This window comes from Corvus cornix, chromosome 2 (assembly GCF_000738735.6).
Source record: "Corvus cornix cornix isolate S_Up_H32 chromosome 2, ASM73873v5, whole genome shotgun sequence".
NCBI classification, from domain to species: domain Eukaryota; kingdom Metazoa; phylum Chordata; class Aves; order Passeriformes; family Corvidae; genus Corvus; species Corvus cornix.
Window position 1 is genome coordinate 95,980,702 of NC_046333.1, and position 6,995 is coordinate 95,987,696.

Here is a 6,995-nt window from a genome sequence, read left to right on the forward strand (position 1 = left end):
TCCTTGTTTTCAGTTTCGAAGTGCATTCAGGAAAAAGTGGAAATCAAAGGAGGATGATAAAGAAAAAAAATCATGCAAAACCCCAACAGTGGTAAGTAAATAAATAATTGTACACTTGTGCCTAAAATTAATGTACAGCATACCATGGGGTGGAGCCTCTACTGCTCCTTTTGGATAACTTGCAGATCCTCTAAGGAGTTTATGGTGATTGTTTTTAGACCTGGGTCAGGTATTGTTTGCTAACATGTTAGTTAAGTTGTGCTCATCTACTTCTAAGATTTATGGACTCTCTACATTCCTAAATGCTTTTTAAAGACATTGGCCAGACAGTTCCAACAATTTCCACTACTTCACTTATTTTATAGATCATATATAGATCATGTATAGATCACAGGAACTCCAATATGGAACTCCTGTTGAGACTAGCAAAAGATTGCATAGCTATGGCATCTCGTCAGTATTGTAATCATAGAGCATTGTTGGAAAAATGGGAGAAAATACAGTGATGTATTGTAATGTGGCATTCAAGGACACCATCCACAGAACCCTAGAATAGGACCTTTTAGCGAAAATGCAGTATGGAGTCACCTCTAAGGATCTTTCCTTTGTCCTTTTTCATATGCTGATGTCTAAAATAATAGCAAATATTGTGAAGGAGAAAGAGAGAACAAAAGCATAAACCAGATTTTTGCTTTTGTCATAATAATAATGCTTATCTCTATGTCTACTGCTTGGGTAATATATTGTTTGGGAAGAATTCTGTGCTGGTACAGGCTTTCAATCATAACATGTAAGGTTGATGCTTATGCAAGCCTTCTGCAAGATTATTGATGTTTCATAAAATTCATAAATCCAATAAACATGATATGAGAATATTACAGCATTTTGCCTTTGCTGTTTTCAACAGGAAATGCATTCTAGATTAAAAAAATCTGCAGAAAGCTCAAGTTTGAACAAAAGTCATGAATCTCTCCCCACTCCAAACCATGCATATTGTGGAGTTAAATGCAGACTAACTTGTTAAAATGTGGTGCATATGCTGACATATGCAATCAATTTTCTAATGTGGCATGCTTTCCATCACTTAGTATGCATATCTCCCAGGTACATGGACACTCTATTATGAACAGAGGAGCTTATTTGTCCCCAGACAGCAATAAGCAGTCATCAGCTTGCTAAAAACTGCAAATGTGCCCAAGCTAATGCTGCAAGTACTTGGACTGATATTACACAAAGAAGTTGGACAGAGAAATACAAAGGAAGGCTCTCATCCATTTCCAGAATATTTTATGCTTGGCATTGCAAAACATATTTCAATTTATATGATGATGAACATATATTAAAAAGACTTATCCATTCACTTTCTGAAGGCAGTGTTTTATTCAGGGGGAAAAAGATGCAGCTAAAATGTCACAATGCTTAGGAAACATCTACTCAACCAGATCATGACTAAGGAAACTCCACACTAACTTTATTTGTATTTTGTTCATGGTTTCTGTTTCTTTCAATCCCTCTTAATTAATGTTAAAAGCTGTTAGTCAAAGGTATGTAATGTCTCAAAGCTGAATCTTGATTCAAGATCTTGTATGGGTTGAACCATTTCTGGCTTAAGCACAACAGAAACCAGAGGAAAGATGGGTACTTGTCATTTCCCCAGCCTGCGCCACTTCACGGAGAGTAGGGAAGGAAACAGCCTCAGCTGAAAAACTTCAAGAGTTATTTTAGACTTCTTAACTCATCAGAAACCAAAGTACTGTAAATAAAGTCCCACTTCTGTAAAAGTGCTTCTTTGCTGCCATCAAAAAAAACATGAGAGGCAGGTTACGGCTGTCTGACATTCTTCTAATTTATTAAAAGGTGATTGCTCATCTGCATTAGTTTTCATGAAACTCTTTCTGAAACTGATCTGGGAGGTTTCAAACTTAGCCTTCCACATGAAAGAGAATGGCCTGTAATGTCGAATTTCCTGCGTGTTCACTCGTTGGAAGAAATAAGTTCAAGAGATGGGACTATGCGATTACACGAATTTATTGTTTAAAACAACAAAACGCATCAGCCGAGGCGTGAGATTTTACAACACCTCCGAATAATGGCGAGTCACAAGACTTAGAGTTACATGGTAATTTATAACTTTCTAATCCAATAGGCACTTAAAATGACACTTTGTTTTAGATATATGACCTATCACCTGTGGCATTTCTCATTGCAATGCAGCTGTGTCTTGACCAATAACTTCTCATGTCACGTACACAGAGATGTCTCTCTTATACCATCTACATTCTTAACTTAAACTATATAAAATCACACTATTATATTTAAAACCCTCTACCAGAACACCCAGTGTACATTTTTACTTACAGGAACACAGGCTGGTAATCCTTTTGCTTAAGATCTATAAATCTCTTTCTATTAAGCCAGACCTAGTTTCTTCCAGGGTTGTAAATCAAAACCTCATTTAATTGCAGGAGTTTCTACTCCTCTGTCTCCCACACTAACCAGTGGGTCAAGGAAAGGGAATCCTCCTTACTCCTCTTCTTTCACTTTCCCTATTGATCTAATGAACATCTGTCTTTAAAAAGAAAGGGAATAATTCTCACAAGAGTAATTTAATGCAAGAACGGTTAGAGTGTTGCACTTGCAGGCAATTAGTTTAGAATTATTTCCATTGAGTTGAATTCACAGCTTCAGGTAACAGCATCTGAGAGACCATCCAGTTGAAGGCAGCCTCTGATAGTGCTTTCTGTCTTTCCATGTTTCAGTTCTGCTATTCCAGTAGAATTTGGAAGCTCCTGCTTCTGTGGGCTGGAAGAAAATCCCTACAGAAGAAGAGATGCTTCACAACATATGCCTTAGATAGCAGATTCCCTTCCTCTCAGCTCAGCCACTCTCACAGATGACTAAGGTCACACAGGTGGCAGTAATCAGTAGCAGTTCTGGAGGAAAAAGACCCTCAGGTGGTGTTGGAAAAGGGAAATGGAGGTCTTGTCTTAGTGTTTTATTGCTGCTCCTTCACCAGTAACAACTGATAAGTCATCTTGCAACCAGTGAAAAGGAGAGAAGTTTTCTTTTGTCAACCCCTCCTTATGTGAACTTACACCTTATCTGAATTTACAGTAAGTGCTGACTTACTGGCAGAGGGGATTATAAGGACAAGGGTCTTTTTCTATCAAATAATTTTTCATTTTCACTTATTTTTCAGGGAAAAGTTCAGTATTTATTGTGTTCAAATAGAGCTACCTTGTCACCAAGGTTTTTAGACACCTCAGATTTTAGTGCAGGACAGGTTTTAAACACTTCTGTAGGGTAGTCAGTTTCTGTTGGAAAGCTCAATGTCCAGTATTGTTATTTCAATGAATTTATAGTCAAAACTACTCTCCTCATGAATACTTATTTGTTTTGATCCAGGTCAAAACAAACTCAATTACCTGCCTCTGTGACGGATTTCAATAAATCTTTCTTATTTCTTTTTGCTAAAATGGGAAGATGAAGGGAAGAAGGTAACATTGTATCTGAAGTCAGTTTCTAATTCAATTAGAGCTTCATCTTGGCCCCATTGAACTCACTGGGCTTTTTGCCACTAACTAATAACGTTAGAGTCAGACTCATAAGATACAGTTTCTTATTTCTTCCAGATAACCAATTAAAATATTAAATATCTCGGGGTGAATGCTTCCTTCTCATCCACATGTTCTTTGATATTGTGTTATTGCTTTTTCTTCTGTCCTTCAGTAAGTTTTAATTAAGAGTTCCTTTGTGTGTAGGTGAAGGGGGGATGTTTTATTTTAAAACTTTTCAGGATATGCTTTAGTTTTGATGGTTTCTAAAGAGAGAAAAAACAGGAACTTTTTTTTTCTAGTGGAGGCCTAATCTACCAAATATGCTTGCCTGAGTATGAGTTGGGAAATGAGATGATGAATAAGGGGTATGAGAGCAAACATACACTCTCTCTCCTCTTTTAATTTAAAAAAGAGAAAAAAAGGAAAAGAATGTATTTGATCATTAAAAATCCTAGCTCATCAGACTCTCCAGAGAAAATAAATCTCCTTTATATTTCACAAAATGTCCATTGTGAAAACAAGATTAATATTACTGATAGCTGGATTAATTTCTGAAGTCTCATTAAGTTTATATCCATTCATTCTTTTTAAATCTGTCAGATCAGTTCTTACAACAGGGACAACTGAAAATAAGGCCTTTAGATCCAGTTTGTAGCATTAGTTGCTATGTCTGACAATACAGGTGAAAGGAATGTGATATCAGGGACTACAGATTCAGATAAAAGCTTGAAGCAGGAGATGTGGGCAAAGAGGCACCTCTAAAATGTTCTTGAATTCTGGTATATACTTGTACAAAGAAGGAAGCTATTTGAGTGGTGGAGAGAAGAAGGGAAAGAGAAAGGGAATGAGGAGGCTGAAGGGGGGACCTCATTGCTCTCTACAACTTCTTGAAAGGAGGTTGTAGTGAGGTGGGAGTCAGTCACTTCTGTCATATTTCAGTCTAAAGGATGTGAGGAAATGGCCTTAAGTTGTGCCAGGAAAGGTTCAAATTAGACGTTAGAAAAAAGTTTATCACTGAGAATGGTGGTTAGGTGTTGAAATAAGTTGCCCAGGGAGATTGTGGAGTCACCCTCTCTGGAAGCCTTCAAGAGGAGCCCAGGTTTCTCACTTGGGGATATGGTTTAGGGGTGATTATGGTGGTGTGAGGCTGATAGCTGGACTAGGTGATCTTGAAAGTCACTTACAATATTTATGATTCTGTGTGACTCTGGCTTGATTTTCCTTCAGATTTGTTCTGGTGACCATATACTTGGGTGACAGTGTATGTACCAGTAGTATTGCCTGGCTAATACTTGAAAAAAGGTGTATTATCCTCCATTCAGGCAAATATTTGAAAATCATAACTTTGGTCTAAGCAAAGATTTTGCACTACATTTATTGACTTGGGCCTTATGTGCAAGGCCAAAAATATTCCAGTTATCTCTCTTCTGTGCAAGTACACACTGCACATTGGTATATGCAAGATGGTAACTGAAGGCCTTTCTAGAGCATCTGAAATTACGGAAAATTTAAATTTTTACTTGGCTTTAATAACAGTAGGGGACTAGAAGGGGAGAAAGTGAAATCCTACCCAATCTACTGATGTAGAGAAGATAAAACATTATTTCTAACGGTGTGTTATGTCATTAAGTCTACTTTTTCATTTTAAAAACCTAAATTACAGGGTATAGGGTGTTGGAGGCATGACAGCAATTCCCACTCCTTGTAAGAATTAAACTGCTGGCTGCTTACAAGGTTTTCTAATGACAAAACTGTCTTCCAAATACATTATGGCCTTGTTTATTGATTTATCTAGGTCTCTAAGGAATATTACAGACTGATCTGAAATGTCTGTCTCATGTATATTGAAAGACTTAAAACTGCTGAAAACAACTATCTGATGTCTGAATAACTTTGTCTAATTGTTGACTTTAAAACTAGCTTAAAGAATATGTTGGATGTTATCATGTCATTAACTTTTCCCTCTGAGGAGGGTGCTTGAGTGTTTTCCTGCACATTTTAAGTTCCTTGCTCTAGATGTTGTAAGGACAAGGAAGAATCTTTTTCAATACATTGTGCTGTGAAGCCCTCTCCAGTAAAGCATTTCATCTTGACTAATATTTGTTTTCTTTTGCCTGAAAATCAATGTACAGTCTTTTCTATGCACTGTACATCCTGGACAGCTTCCAGGGTTTGAAATCTGGCCAGTGTCACTGTAAGACTCTAGGGGCAGGAATGTAATATTTGTTTAGTTAAGTCAAATGGGAACCATAGATCAAGATATTATTTATAATCCAATGGCACAGGCTAATTTTAGTAGCCAAGCTATATATGTGTCAAGCAAGCAGTTGCTAAACCTTGCTTAAAGAGCTTTGATATCTATTGATCTTGCTGATTGTAACCATGCCTTTCATCTGAAAGTGATAAATGGATAAATTGAAAACCACGTGAAAGCAAATTAATGCCTTTTATTTAAACAAATAGATGGGAAACTATTTTGTCTATACTAGCTCCAGACAACAGCATTTAAACTGCATGAATTTTCTCCTTTTTTCACCTGATCCAGGTGGTGGATGTTTTCATTTTCTCTTTCAGCCTATGATTTGAATGAAGCAGTGCTGAGTAAAATGAATTTCAGTAAGAATGAAGGGATGGAAAAAAGATACTGAGTTAAAATGAATTTCAGTAAGAATGAAGGGATGGAAAAAAGATACTGAGTTAAACTGAAAGCAGTCCTTGGAGTTGTTCAACAGAGTTGCAATTGGGATAGCTTTTGTCTTACTAAATACTATATTCTAAGGTAAAGTAGTATATCTGGCCAGAATTTTTAGGTGGAGGAGAAAAAGAAATACATGTTAGACTCAAATCAGGTGTTCCTTGATGTTGATCATGACTATGTGAGTTTCAGATGTCATTAAAGTTATCCTGTAGTGCAAGCAAATTTTCCTTTGACAGAAACTGGCAAGATTTGAAAAATTACATGTTTATTTTGCAGCAAAGTAATCAGGTGCTTTTGTCTTTTTTTTTTAATTCATCAAGGCAAAGAAAGAGGTACAAACTATATAATTTTGTTATAATATTAAGATAATTTGGAGAGAAATACGTGAGCCCATGGTGATTCATATCATGGATCCAAACATGAGGTTTTTCTGTATATTGGGAGAGTCCTTGGATGAGCAAGTTTTTATTTATACATATGCAAAATAAACCTATTCCTGCCATATTTTGATGAGGCGATTTAAGATCTGCTTCCTTTATCTCTAAAATTAATGAGTATAAGAATTGTCAGCAGGCTTTTAAGTTGTTTAAAACTAAATGTGCGTGGTCAAACAGTATTGCAGAAATGTCTCTGGTAAAAAAGAAGTAAAACTCAAAGTGTGAAACTTTAATGTGTTTCACTGGCTTTGTGGGAGGATGGTGGCAGGTTTGCAAGCATTTATAGATCAATGAATGTGCTGA